The 14,526-nt window shown below is 45.8% G+C and overlaps 1 long non-coding RNA gene across 2 annotated transcripts; it reads left to right on the forward strand.

The window, feature by feature from the left end:
• The first annotated feature begins 1,810 nt into the window (after positions 1–1,810).
• LOC310749809 lies at positions 1,811–10,116 on the forward strand. 2 transcript variants are annotated; one of them, XR_014541808.1, is made up of 2 exons: positions 1,811–2,305; positions 8,782–10,116. It is a non-coding gene; the product is annotated as an uncharacterized lncRNA (long non-coding RNA). The 2 variants fall into 2 exon arrangements; XR_014541809.1 differs by having other exon boundaries at positions 9,391–10,116.
• Positions 10,117–14,526: the final 4,410 nt, after the last annotated feature.

Raw genomic sequence — 14,526 nt, forward strand, 5'->3', positions numbered from 1 at the left:
TCCTTCTTTGGAGGTTTTTAAGCAGAGGTTAGATGGCCATCTGCCATGGATGCTTTAGCTGAGATTCCTGCATTGCAGGGCATTGGACTAGATGACCCTTGGGGTCCCTTCCAGCGCTACAATTCTATTATTCTAACCCAAAACAAAAGAAGTGGGTTGTGTGAACCACTCTTGAGTCCCAGAAGGCAAACCACAAAATGCCTCTGAGCATTCTCAAAGTTGTGGGGAAATGGGGGAGAAGTGTCATTACATCCACCAAATGAAGTATATAGACTGTATCTTTCTCCAGTCCCAGCTCTTTGAAGCAAGAATGTTCTTAACGCTGGCAAAATTTACCATGCAAATGGACTGCAAAACTGTTGAAATCAGGCTGAAAAGGATATTTAGTGTCTTCCATTAATGGCCAGAAGGGAATACTCCGTTCCCTCTTCAGCTTCACACGTGCAACAGAGCACCCATAAAAATGGGAAGGAGATGTATTTGGGATAGATAAACCATGGGAGAGAAGTTTATTGCTTTGGATCAGCATGGCTCTTGCCACTAATTAAGGAAGAAATAGAGTTAGCAAGTTAAAATACACTTTGACTTTGACCTAAATAATTCCCATTCTAGAGCCAGGCTTGAGCGAAAGGCAGCTTTCCAGTTGTGTGGCAGAGATTTAGTGCGCTGCGATGGATGCTCTCCTTTGGAGAAAACACAGTCCACAGGCCATTAAGTTTCAAAATGGGGAAAAGAGGCATATTCTTCAGGCTTTGGCACTGCTGAGGACACCATGCAAATTCAGACGTGTGGGATGCCAAGCGCATTCAGACAACATTCAACGGCAGTATGCTCATTCTGTACATCGTGCAGAAAGAAAATGCAAAAGTTTGTGCAAAGCAAACCTGCCCGCACCATTTCAAATCATGCAAATGTTCAAATTTGAATACAGTTCCCTGTAAATATATATGCAGACCTACCTAGATAGAGGCAATAAACAGCCATCTGCTCGTCCTCTGATTGCTGCAGCTGCTCCTTCCTTCACCTTCCAGGAAGCCAGATGTGAGGAATCTCCCCACACCCCAGGTTGTGGGCTTGCATTCCTTTTGGACAGGTTGCTTTCCAGTGGAGGGTGGGGGCAGAGGCAAAAAATGGACAGAACAATGAGTGTGAATGCGACCTTTTGTAGGGTGATCTCGTTTCTACATGCACTCTCACCCCTCTGACACACACACACCATGATACAAACTGCTTGCCATTTACTTCAGATTATGGAAAACTATTCCTCCATCTACAAAGAAACAGGAGAGGTGGGGCAGGGAGGGAAGCCAGGTAGCGTCTGATCTCCCTCCCTCAAGGACCACTCTCCCATACAAACCGCCCTGGACTCTGCGTTCATCATTTGAGGCCCTTCACATGAAGATAGCAACCAAAGAACGGGCCTTTTCTGCAGTGGCTCCCCATTTGTGGAATGCTCTCTCCAGGGAGGTTCACCTGGTGCCTTCATTATATATTTTTAGGCGCCGGGCAAAAGCATTCCTCTTCAACCAGGCCTTTGGCTGATTAAAATTCTACAACCTTTTAAATGTGTGAGTGGGAAGGGTGGTGGTGGTTATTGCTTTGCTGTTTTATTCTAATTATTTAATTGATTTTTTTTTAATTTTGTATGTTCTTCTGTGAACCGCCCTGAGATCTAATGATGAAGGACAGTATATAAATGTAACAAATAATAATAATAATAATAATAATGCTAGGGTTTTTGTAAGTCAACAAACAAAAGGGTGGTTAAACTCCAGGAAAGGTTAACCAATTTGCCCAAGTGGCCCTTGAAATTCCAAGTTGGGGATCCATTTTCTGTTCAAAGGCCACATTCCCTCCCTTCTGGGGGCCACATGCCAGTTGTGGGTGGGGCTGGAAGAAAAGGGGACAGAGTGAAGTTCTGTTTGCCTTGGTACAGTAGGTCACATTCCTGTGGGATGTTTAAAGGCAGTCAAACCAACAATTCATGTTTTGCCAGATAGGTGCATTAAGGGGCTGAGGCTCACAGAGTTTTCCTGTAAGCTTCCTAGAGAGAACCCGATGAGAACACTCCCCTCGTTGCCCTGACAGGAAGTGATTGTCACTATATATGCTTCTTCCTGCCTGAGCACATCCTTTTTCTGCTCTTATGCACCATGCTAGCAGTGTGGATGCATCTATGTGTCTGAGCTCCAGGCCCAAACTTCATTTTTAAGCCAGACTTAAGTAAGTCTTTGTAACCGAATTAATGTTTTAAGCCTGTCTGAACACAGCTGCTGCTTCTGTTACTCTTCAAGAAGCATTGTGAGTGAGTATATGTTATTTTTACCTTTTAACAATTCTGGTTGTTGGTTATTATTTTACGGGGGGGGGGGATGAGGAATACCAGGAAAATACAGTCTGTCCGAAAACATCCTGGATAAACGAAACTAGCCTATCTTAGCTTCCATTTTAAGCTGCAAAGGGATGCACTCTGCTGGACTCGCAAACCTGAGGGAGGAAAGATAACATCTAATAAACATATCCTGTCTGAGCATCTAATCGCATCCCAACAATTCCAGCCCACACGCCAGAGTTTTTTAAACAAACACACAACACACCCTCTCTGTCCTCCATCCAGGCAAGCAATACTTGAAGTACAAAGCAGGGCTAGTGAGGGGGCAGCCTGTGAAAAGTGGGTGTGTCTGGGAAGAGGGATGAGAGGCATGGAGGGTCATAAATGGCCCCTGGGGCTTAGGTTTCCCATCTGAAACCTAGTGAGTTTATGGCCTGAGAAGAAATTTGAAGTGGGGCCTTTCCAGCTCGCACTTGTAGCCTTGATACCTTGCCCCAGGGCTATTGCCTCCCATACATTCCTTAAAAGGAGTGGTAGTTGGGCCAAATGGAATCTCCACTGTGTGTGTGTGTGTGTGTGTGTGTGTGTGTGCGCGCGCGCTTGCATGTGTGAGGCGGAGGGTCCCTCCTCCTTTAACTGATTTTCCATCTGACATTTAGGATTATGTAAACTCCTGGGCTTCGCTGCATTCTACCATTCCCGGAGATCTTGTTCTGCTCACTCTATAAGCAGCTCTGGCACCATAAAGCGCTTAAAAGGGGAGGGGAAAATCTACACACTCCGGCTTGATCAATTTATGATCATTTCTCCTGGTTATTTAACGCTCCAAGAATGCAAAGCTGCTACTCCATTAAATTACAGTCAAGTCTGGTTTCCTTCAAGGAGGGTTTTGCCTGGCAGCCTCTCCTACGTTGGGCAGGTCCTACGGGAACGATGTGCTCATTACGCATGGATCTTAATGAAGCCGCCGCTTGCTCGGTTGCGCAGGAGAGCGGTTGTGTGACATTTTCCACACAATGCTCTCTCCAGCTGAGGAAACAGAGCACTGCCCTCGGAGTCAGCCTCGCCCCAAATAAAGAGGCAGCGGGCACCACCGCCACCCTGGCAGGGCCGCAAAGGGCTGGTGAGAGCACCCGTTGTCAAGAAGTCATGAGGAAAGCTGGTGCGCGACAATGGGTGCCAATACCTTGGGCCCCGTCTGCACCATAAACTTAAAGCACTATTACAACACTTTGAACAGTCATGCCTTCCTAGGAAGTATAGTTTAAGGGTGTAGAGTTGTTAAGACATTCCTATTCCCTTTGCATAGCTACATTGCCCTACAACAAGAAATGACTGTTAAATCACTCTGGGAATTGTAGCTCTGTGAAGAACAACTCTCAGTACCCTTAACAAACTACACTTCCCAGTATGCTGCTCTTGCTTCTCAGCAGGCAGGTCACTGCTGCTCACTGGGAGGGAGAAGGGAGGGGCGTTGTGGTGAGGAGGTTGGTGCAGTGCAAACTCAGCAGCGTAGCCAGCATGGTGCTCCTGTTGGCTTGTTTGTACCATGCTGACCTCCCATGTGGTGTCATCCCTCACCATCTCAGGAAGCAACAGCTGCTCACCTGCCTGGAAGCTAGCATGATGCCTCTGCCCCACTTGGCTGGTCAACTTCTGAGCAAATCCCTCCTCTGTGTGGTGTAGTGGTTAAGAGCGGTAGTCTTGTAATCTGGGGGACTGGGTTCGCGTCTCCGCTCCTCCACCTGCAGCTGCTGGGTGACCTTGGGCCAGTCACACTTCTTTGAAGTCTCTCAGCCCCACTCACCTCACAGAGAGTTTGTTGTGGGGGAGGAAGGGAAAGGAGAATGTTAGCCGCTTTGAGACTCCTGAAGGGGAGTGAAAGGCGGGATATCAAATCCAAACTCCTCCTCCTCCTCCTCCTCTTCTTCTTCTTCTTCTTCTTCTTCTTCTTCTTCTTCTTCTTCTCTGAAGTTGGTAACCTAAGATACCAATGTAATAGCAGAAAATACCCATTTTCAGATTGTCGCCCTGTGATATTCTGTAGGGCATGGGTTGAGGTAATCTTTGGCCCTCCAGAAGTTGGAAGACTGCAGATCCCATCATCCCTTGCCATTGGCCATGCCTGCTGGGACTGATGGGGGATGGAGTTCAGAACCTTTCTGGAAGGCCAGAGGTTCCCCATTCCTCCTGTAGGGTGTGGTGCCACGAGTCAAATTTGTTTACTACAGTTATATATACACACACCCTCATCCAGCCATATATTTTGAGTGGTTTGCATAAGCAATAAAATGCAGATACAGCCTAGAATAAAAGCACGAACTCCCCTTCCTCCAGCCCAAAAAGCAGCATACAAAAGCAGCTCCAAGAATGAAAAGCTGCGTAAAAACTTGCATGGGGGAAACTTCAGACAAACATCTGCATTTATTTTTAAAATGTGCTTTGGATTTCCGCACAGGAATCTCTCGCCTCCTTCCAAGCCACCAGGGGGAAACCTGGTGCAGATTCTATTGCCCTGCTTAGGGATAACTCCAAATCACCCTGCAATTGCAGGATGGCCAAAGGGGTTAGGGTGGGGCTTGCAGGGCATTCAGAAGATTCCTTTAAAAATGCACTGCAGCCATTGTGTGGCTGGGTGCAGCCCATCACACCGCAACATCTCACCTGGAGCAATGCCAAGCCCATGTTAATTCAGAGTCATTATTAACTCCTGGGTTGCACAAACCTTGGTGCAGAAGTTAATGAGGGCTCAGAATCTGGCGCCACGGCTGGAAAGCAATCAACCCTCGGAGCTTCTTGCTGAGCCATTAGAGAAATTACAGTGGAGAAAGTCAAGTTTACTGGTTGCAAGATCAGCTGCGGCTTTGATCTGGCTGGCTCTTGACGTTATCAAGTGAGATGACTTTGTTAATGATCTGTTGAGAGCCACAAAACACCTGCGGAAAAAACCATAAAGAGGAAAGGTAGCATGTTGAGGACATGCAAAAGATAGGGTGTTCTCCCCCCCCCCCCGGCAGATAAGGCAAATGGGAAGTAAAGACTGGGGAAATGCCATCAGTCTTCTTCTTGCTGACCCCTCAAAATCGACTGTTTATTTTGAGAAACCGATCGTTCGCTCTGCATTTGGATGTGTCTCAGGATATCATCACCAAACTTGGCACAGCGGTTCCTGAAATGGGAGGTGGCGGTTTTCATTGATGTTGGGATGCTGGCTGCCATTTTGAATCAAGATGGTGCTCTGAAACGTGACTTTAGCATGATGTTGTCCAATTTTTGGTGTGACGGATCCAAACTGTTCCAGTTTCAAACTTGGCACAAGAGTTTCCAAGGTGCGGACAGCAGTGTTCATTGACATTGGGATTCCAGTTGCCATTTTGAACCAAGAAGGCAAACCGAAATGTGACTTTGGCATGACTTCACCCAGTTTGTTGTGATAGTTACAAACAAGTCTTTCTGAGGTGGAGAGAACAATTTCTGCCAACACTTGGATGTTGTTGAATGCACTGAGTCCTCCATTTGTGTCTGTGAACAAAGCCCCAAAACTCACACTAGCCATATGCTTTATTTTTCAGTGTATAAGACTATATTTTTTCCTAAATTTTTGAAGTTTAAAATAAGGTGTTGTCTTATACATGGATAGTGCATAGTGCATTTTCTTAATTTTGATTTTAAAAAAATGGGCATCTTATATATGAGGGTGTCTTATACACAGAAAAATATGGTAGCTATCACTGTCAAGCCTTTTTACTATGTATTGCTCTTTATCATTCTTTAATGACAGTATCCAGGATGCTTTAGGGGAAGCCGTGAAAATGACACTGAATTAAAACTGAAATCAGTTTGTAGCTTAGATTTAAGCTTAAATGCCTAGTCATCATGTATGATCCATCCAGCTCGTCCCCAGCAGAAGTAACATGCTATTATAAGCAGGGACTTCTTTTTCTTAACACTCTTAAGGTTTACACCTGATCAGTGAGAGGCCTACCCTTGGGCGGGGCGGGATCAACCACGGCAGGAAGTCAAAGTTGGAAAAATGCAAATCAGACATAAAAAGAAAACACAATTAATCATACACGGGTGATAAGTCCTGGAGGAGAGGGGGAAGGCTGCCAAGAGGGATGGTGGATCCTTCACCATCCTCTGATTGTTCAAGACAAGGCACCCTCCTAAAAACCACAGCCAAGCACAATTTAAAGGGCTTTGCGTTGTAAGAATCTGGAGGGTGGCCAGCTGGCACCTTCCACTCTACAGATCCAGTGTGTGTGTGTGTGTGTGTCTCTCTCTGTGTGTAACACTTTCATGGGCATATCTGCATAGCACTACTTAAGAAGAGAAGAAGAAGAGTTTGGATTTGATATCCCGCTTTATCACTACCTGAAGGAGTCTCAAAGCGGCTAACATTCTCCTTTCCCTTCCTCCCCCACAACAAACACTCTGTGAGGTGAGTGAGGCTGAGAGACTTCAGAGAAGTGTGACTAGCCCAAGGTCACCCAGCAGCTGCATGTGGAGGAGCGGAGACGCGAACCCAGTCCCCCAGATTACAAGACTACCGCTCTTAACCACTACACCACACTGGCTCACAGGCTTTAATGGCCACCCCAGGGCACCCTGGGAGCTGTAGTTCTCCAAAGCGGAGGGAAGCCAGGGATCGCCAGCAGATAAATTCTCGGCACCTTTGCCAAATGACAGTTCCCAGGATCCTTTGGGAGAATGCACAACAGTTAAGCTGATATAAAAATGTACAAGACTTATAATGTGAGCCGCCTTCTGCGGCTTCCTTATTACACACACACTCTTTGCCGTGCCTTTCTGCCACTCACGACCTTTCTCACACACCATCAACAAATTGTTGTGTGCACATGGCCAACTTGTCATGGGCTCGTGCAGGGATACCCAATCTGTTCCCCATGACATGTTGCTGCACCGCAGTCCCTGTTGTACCTGACCGCTGGGCCATGCTGGCTGAAGCTGGATTGGTACATATTGACCTGCCCTTTATACCCTTGCCTCTTCCTTTCTTCCCTTTGCCTTCCTTTCTGCTGAGATTTTGATTGTAAGGTCCCTGAGGCAGGGAATCTGTGTCCTTCCCTTATCATTCTGTCATGCATGCTGATTGCGCAAGGGAAATAATAAACAATCCCTGAGTGTCAGTGCTTTAATGCAGCTCCCACTCATTTGACTGTGGCCAGGGATTCCCGCCCCCCTTAAGGTCCTGAAAGCTCCCACTTTCCCTACTTATGCAGATCACATTAGAATGTAACTGTGCCTCTTCCTTATCTCCTTATACTTTAGATATATCTTCCTTTTTTAAATGGCATTATGAACACAAAAGGTCCACGGAATCTTTCCAGCTGTTTTTTTGGGTCTTTCCCCCACACATTCCTGTAAAGAAGCAGGCTGAAACGCCTCTTTTAAGTGAAAATGTTTTGCAATTTTCCAGTGATCTTGCCAGTAAGAGAGAGAATCGTTGCCTGTATATCATGGGAAATGGCAGCTTTCTCACAGAGATGTGGTGTTGACTTGGCAGGTTGTTTGGCAAGGAAGAGAAGGTCCTTTGGGTCATCCAGAGCATCGTCAGAGTGTCTTGGCTTTCGATGGCCAAAGCCGCCTTCACCCTGACTTGTAGATGAACTTGGCCTTAAGAAGAACAAGGGAAGCAATGTTTCCATGGCATGGAGCCTTTGTTCAAGAGAACACCAGAATGCCATTTGTAAGGAACAAATACCAAACCTGGGTGGTCCAGTACCCAATATTTAGTGGCCCAAGGATACGGGGGTGGGGAGCAGACACCTATTACTATTTCTGCAGCAGGGTCTCTTGTCATCCAGCATCCTAGAGTCACTCAATCAGCAGAAGACTAAGAAGAAGTCTTCTTGCCCTTTGTGCTGATTGGAGCCAATCTGAGTGAAAAGAGGGGATTCAGCCTTGGAGGATTGGCTCCCAGGGTCACTCTGGAGAAGGCAAGCAGGAAGAACACCAAGGAGGATTTGTTCCATATACAGTGGTACCTCGGGTTAAGAACTTAATTCGTTCAGGAGGTCCATTCTTAACCTGAAACTGTTCTTAACCTGAGGTACAACTTTAGCTAATGGGGCCTCCCGCTGCTGCTGCGCCGTGCCACTGCCGTGCGATTTCTGTTCTCACCCTGAAGCAAAGTTCTTAACCCGAGGTACTATTTCTGGGTTAGTGGAGTCTGTAACCTGAAGTGTCTGTAACCCGAGGTACCACTGTACTCCAAAGTGTGTGGTCCAAGCCCACTTCAAGGACAATGAACATTAAGAAGGGAGACCAGCAGAGAGGTGGGTGTGGGTTTGAAGTTGTTATCAGTGACGGAGAGGTCAGAGAATTCCCTGTGGAAGGGGAAATGGGAGCAGCAATTGCCAACGCTCGCTTATTCATCCCATGTCCCGATAAACGTAAATTATACAAACAATGTAATTTTGCCACAGTGAGAAGCGAGACGGATGGCATAGTTTTTGGTGAGAGATGAACTGCAGCAGAACAGAAACAGCATTGCATACAGTGAACAGTGGCCACTTGGGCAGCAGACACATCATCTGGTTAAAGTCTGCCTCCACACCCTGCTGACGTATTTTTGGTATTTCTATCTCAATGATAGTCCTTATTTGTATTATTTATTTATGTTGCTTTCAGATATATAGCTATATATCTATATTTGCACATACATTAGCATATGAAAATGTTATACAGACCTGTACCTGGTGATGTGCTTCCTCTTTTCTGTTGCTCTGTAAGTGGGACATAGGAAGCTGCCTTATTCTTAGCTAGGCCTTCTTCTTAGCTAATCAGTACTGTCCACACTGACTGGCAGCAGGCCTCCTGGGTGTCAGACTGGGGTCTCTCCCAACTTTACCTGGAGATGCTGGGGATTGGACCTGGGACCTTCTGCATGCAAAGAAGGTGCTCTACCACTATCAAAGAAGGATGTGTACAGGGAGGGCTCTTCCATTAGTTTATTCAACATAGTCTTTGTTAAGTTGTGGGTGAACATATCAGACGACACAGCGATTCTTCAAACAGCTCTTATTTATTCACAGACCCAGAACAGAACTGAACTGAAGGGTTCAGCCAGCCTGCTTATATAGAGCTCCACTACAACGCAACAGGAACAACTTTCTGTAACTATCCAATCACTGAACATCACTTTCAATCCGTTATTTGCATATGTGGACCTGAGTGAAAACTATCTACAGTATCCCCCTGCTGGCCCAGGGTGAGAACTTCAGTACATAACAGTCTTGATGCAATAAACTGGTGGGCTTATACTGCTTTATTCATTGTCCTGTGATGCTGCCCCACTTCTGTCACATTACTGCTATCCGGACAAAACTAAACCAGAACATGCACAGTACAAAAAGTTACAGGATTTCAGCAGGAAGTTATGCGACCACCCCAGAACTTTTGCAAGGGCAAACAGTGTTGAAAAGGGGGTCTTGTTTGACTGCCTCAAGAGCACCGTGAGCAGAAATCAACATGAATGGGCCGTAAAGAGGATGTCTGGAGGGGCCCTGGATCTTCTGTCAGCTTGTGGAATGGGGAAAGGCAAGTTGGCCATCTCACCTGCATCCCATTTGCAGTGTCGGATCCATAAACCGGGGTTTCGAAGGAGAAAAGTCAAAATAACCTTTCTTCTACAAGCACTCCACAGTGCCCAATTATAATGAGCCCAGAGGCCAAACTCCTAAAGAAAATATATGTAAATCTGAAGCGCTGAGGCCGTCTGCTGTGTTATGCCCCCATGCCAATAAATTGGTTTATTTGTGTTTTGCTGTGAGCCTCTTAAATCAACAGAGTTCAGAAGCAGAAGATGCATTTGTCTCCCATGAAAACATTCTCCCACACCCTCTGTAATTAAAAGTAATCTTAAATTTCATCGTACACCCTGAGAAACGGGCTCTCTTGCAGCAAGGAGAGCAGGGCTGTGTGGGCAGGAGGAATGTGACTTGAAAGCGTTACGAGTTTACCCTATAAATCATTTTCTCTGCTCTCCCTGTCAGCTGTAGTGGTGCATTTTATGCATTTTTCCTGACGCGGCTAACTGGGGAATTGTTACTCCTTCCTCCCCTCCGTGAAGGACCGAGAGTGCATGTTCTCCTGGAAGGAAAATAACATATCGGATGGAGTTTGTTTTATTAATACTGTAATACGATTACTCCTTTTGGGGTCAGAGTTGAGCGCCATTCTTCTAATGGAACAAGAGTGTTCTTTCTTGAGCGATTTATTAGCGTAGATGTAATTTATTGGCTCTGGAGTGGGTCACGGCAACACAGAACCTTGCTTATTCTCTCGAAAGTATTGTTTATGCAACAGGGCTCCCTCCACTGGAGGGCCGTCCTTGTGGTTTCGGTATCTTAGCCTAAATAAAATGGTATGATGGCCAGCCAACCTAGAAATCTGGGTGGCATGACCGTGGAGGAACGGGGCAAAATTCTGTATTTGGATGGCTTTCTTAGATGTCACATGGAGGGCAGTAGATAGGTGTTGAGAGTATGTGCTTTGTTTTGCCAACTGGCTTCACTTACATCTCGGGCAGAAAACCATTTTTCAGTCTGATGGCCAAATTCCCCTCTGGGCAACCTCCCAGGGGCTGCATGGTGCCAGTGGTGGGAGGGGCCAGAGGTAAAGGTGGGTGGAGCAACAAATGCAAATTTAACCTTTGGACAGTAGGGGAGTTTCTACGCAAGCACACCTCTCTCTATCTTCCACCTTGGCAGAGCTGGGGAACTATTTTCCACCTGAAGGCCATGTTCTCTTCTGGGCAACCTCCCAAGGGCCATATGCCAGTGATGGGTGTGGCCAAAGGCAAAGTGGGTGGATCAACAAATTGTACCTTTTTACTGTAGGCTAGTTTTTACACACATTCACACACTGGTCTCTAGCCTCCATCCAGACAAGCAAGAGGCACTCTCAGTGTGCAAAGGCACAGTCCAACCTGGCAAAAACACCCAAACAGAGGATGGCTGTGAAGAGAGTAGGTGTGGCCTTTCTGTAGTAGTGGTGAAGGCTGTAATTTGTTCATATCTTGCAGTGGTGGGCTGACAGTTGGCTCCTGAGTCTTCATCCCAAAAGTCTTTTTTCCATGACCCTTGAATTTAACTTGCCATGCATTGGACTTAACCTATCTGGGGCTCTTCCACAGCTCCTAGATACCCCAGCCAGCACCCCTGACGGCAGCTGTGATTCCTGAAGCCAGGGCTTTTTTTCAACTGGAACTCAGTTCTCCAATCTGTTAAGGTCATATTGAATCCCAGTTCAGTGGCACTGGCCACCCCTCCCAGTTTGGTGTCATCTACAGATTAAATAAGCATCCCCTCAATACCTTCATCCAAGTCATTTACAGTACAGTCATACCTTGGTTTTGGAACAGCTTGGTTCCCAAACGTTTTGGCTCCTGAACGCTGCAAACCCAGAAGTGACTGTTCTGGTTTGCAAACTATTTTTGGAAGCCAAACGTCCGACGGAGCTTCCTGCAGCCAATCAGAAGCCGTGCTTTGGTTTCCGAACGTTTTGGAAGTCGAACAGACTTCCGAAACGGATTCCGTTCGACTTCCAAGGTCCAACTGTATAAAGATGTTGAACAACAATGGGTCCAGGACAGAACACTGAGAACAAATAACTGATAAAACTAAATAATTCTTCCATGTGCCACAGAGAACCCTTTTTTATACTGGCTTTTGATGTGTCTGCTCCAGCTAGTTGGACTCAGACTTCTCTAAAGGAGGTGCAAGGTTGCCACTGGAATCCCATCCCTCTTTCACTACAGAAGACCAACGTCCGATCCGCCTGTCAACACTGCCTTTATTATTCTGGGGCACCGTGGCTCAAAAATGCGCTTTGTTGTATCCATATGCAGTGTTCAGCTGTACAATTGCCTCCTGCCATCAGGCTTCTCCTTCCTCACATTTATCTGGCTGATAAGAAACCATTGGCTCCCAAGATGCCTTGAACTCCATACAGCTCATGTGATTTCATTTCGTTTTCAGACTGTGGTCTTTTGGAGAGAACTCCTTTTCCCGCTTTACGTGTTTGGGTTTTAAGCCTAAAATATCCAGGGTGGGTGTGTGAGCCATCTTTGCAAGGCGTCAGTCCTCAAGATGGACTTATATCAGCAGCACTCCCTGCTTTAAGGAAGCATCAGTGGTCACCTACTCTTTGGGGCCACACAAACTTCATTTTTTTCTTTTTATAATTTTTATTTTTCTTACAAAGTAACTACATTGAAACAAAGCAATACATAAAAAATAATAACAGATAATGCATAGAAATGAATAAAAGATGAAGAAAGAAAGAAAAAAGTAATGAAGGTAAAAAAAGAAAGTAGAAAAGAGATAAAAAATAGAGAAATGAATAAAGAAAAAATACTTCAAAAACCCTTAACACCTTTTTTTACATAAATAATAAATAATAGACTTCCACCAATCTCACAGCACTTCCTTTCGTACTTAATATGCCTATCTGTATTTCATTATTAGTCATATCTTTGTGTGTGTGTGTGTGTGTGTGTGTGTGTGTGTACATTTTCCTTTCCATTCATGAGATCATTCTAAGCACAGCCAGATTTTTACCCTTGAACCTTGTCTTTCAAAATACTCATTCAGACAGTCCCATTCCTTCTTATCTGTATTTTTTGGTTTATGTCTTATAATGTCCATCAGCATTGTTAGTTCCATGTATTCGCAAAGTTTGCATAAGTATTCTTCCCTGGTGGGTATTTGTTTACCTTTCCAGTACTTAGGCACCAGGACTTCATTTTTCTACAGGCCTGGGCAGAATTTGAACAGATCCATATTGAATTTGCAGAGCTTTACATGAGGTCCACCCAAAAAACTACCATCAAATTAAACTGTATGTTGCTGTATGGCTGAACAATAAAAACGATAGATCTGGAGCTTGCCAGCACCAAGGCACAGATCATCATGGTGGTTTTTGTTTTTTTAAAAAAGGATGACAACCACAAATCACAGAACACAACTGTGAGCACAGATGCTACCTATGATTTGATGGTGATTTCGAAGGGATCTCTTGTGGGCGGAGGAAATGTGAATCCATAAAAATCCATCCTTTTGTGCTATGGCAGTGCTGGAAAACACTGGGTCCACTTTTTTTGCAGCTGAGGCAATGCAGACAGATGAGATCTGTGATTTGATAGTGGCTGGGGACATGGGAGAACCCATTAAATAAATACGTAATTTCAAGAGCACCCATTTTACTGGATTCAGCCTGTGTGTGAGAGCACACAACTTCTCTTTCTGGCATTCTCTCTCCTGACTTCTGCGCCCTCCACCCCCACTTTGCTCTGTTTTCCTCCCTCAGCCTCCCAGATCTCTCCCCTTCCCTTCATACTCTCTCAGTCACTCCACTTTCTGTTCAGATGCTCAGGTGCCAATCGGAGCCTTGGAAAGCACACAGAGTGGCAAGAGGAAGTGGGAAAGAGTGTCACTCTTTCAACTTCCCCTTTCACTTTTAAGTGCTTTTCAAGGAAGGAAAAGGTAGCCATGCTCACCCCCTCTTGACAAAGCAAGCTGTGATCATGGCAGGGGCAGTTCAGAAGCTTCCTGAGCACCAAGGGAAGTTCTCGAGGGCGCCATTTGCCCACAGGCGTCCAATTGATGACCCCAAGTATAATGTACAAGGTATAGGGTGTCCTGAATTGGAGCCCTTGCTTTCAGGATCAAAAAGGCAAAAAGGCAGCCAAAATGATCAAGGGGTTGGAGCGAAAGCCCAATAAGAAAAGGGTTGGAGCATTTGGAGCTGTTTAAAGGTAAAGGTAAAGGTAAAGGGACCCCTGACCATTAGGTCCAGTTGTGGCCAACTCTGGGGTTGCGGCGCTCATCTCGCTTTATTGGCCAAGGGAGCTGGTGTACAGCTTCTGGGTTGGGTCATGTGGCCAGCATGACTAAGCCACTTCTGGCAAACCAGAGCAGCGCATGGAAATGCCATTTACCTTCCCGCCGGAGCGGTACCTATTTATCTACTTGCTTTTTGATGTGCTTTCAAACTGCTAGGTTGGCAGGAGCAGGGACCAAGCAACAGAAGCTCACCCCGTCATGGGGATTCGAACCACAGACCTTCTGATCGGCAAGTCCTAGGCTCTGTGGTTTAACCCACAGCTCCACCCGCATCCCTTGGAAAATGTGAGTAAGAGGCAAAATGTGAGTAAGAGGCAACATGAT

This window comes from Podarcis filfolensis (genome assembly GCF_964270895.1).
Source record: "Podarcis filfolensis genome assembly, chromosome: 14".
Lineage (NCBI taxonomy): Eukaryota > Metazoa > Chordata > Lepidosauria > Squamata > Lacertidae > Podarcis > Podarcis filfolensis.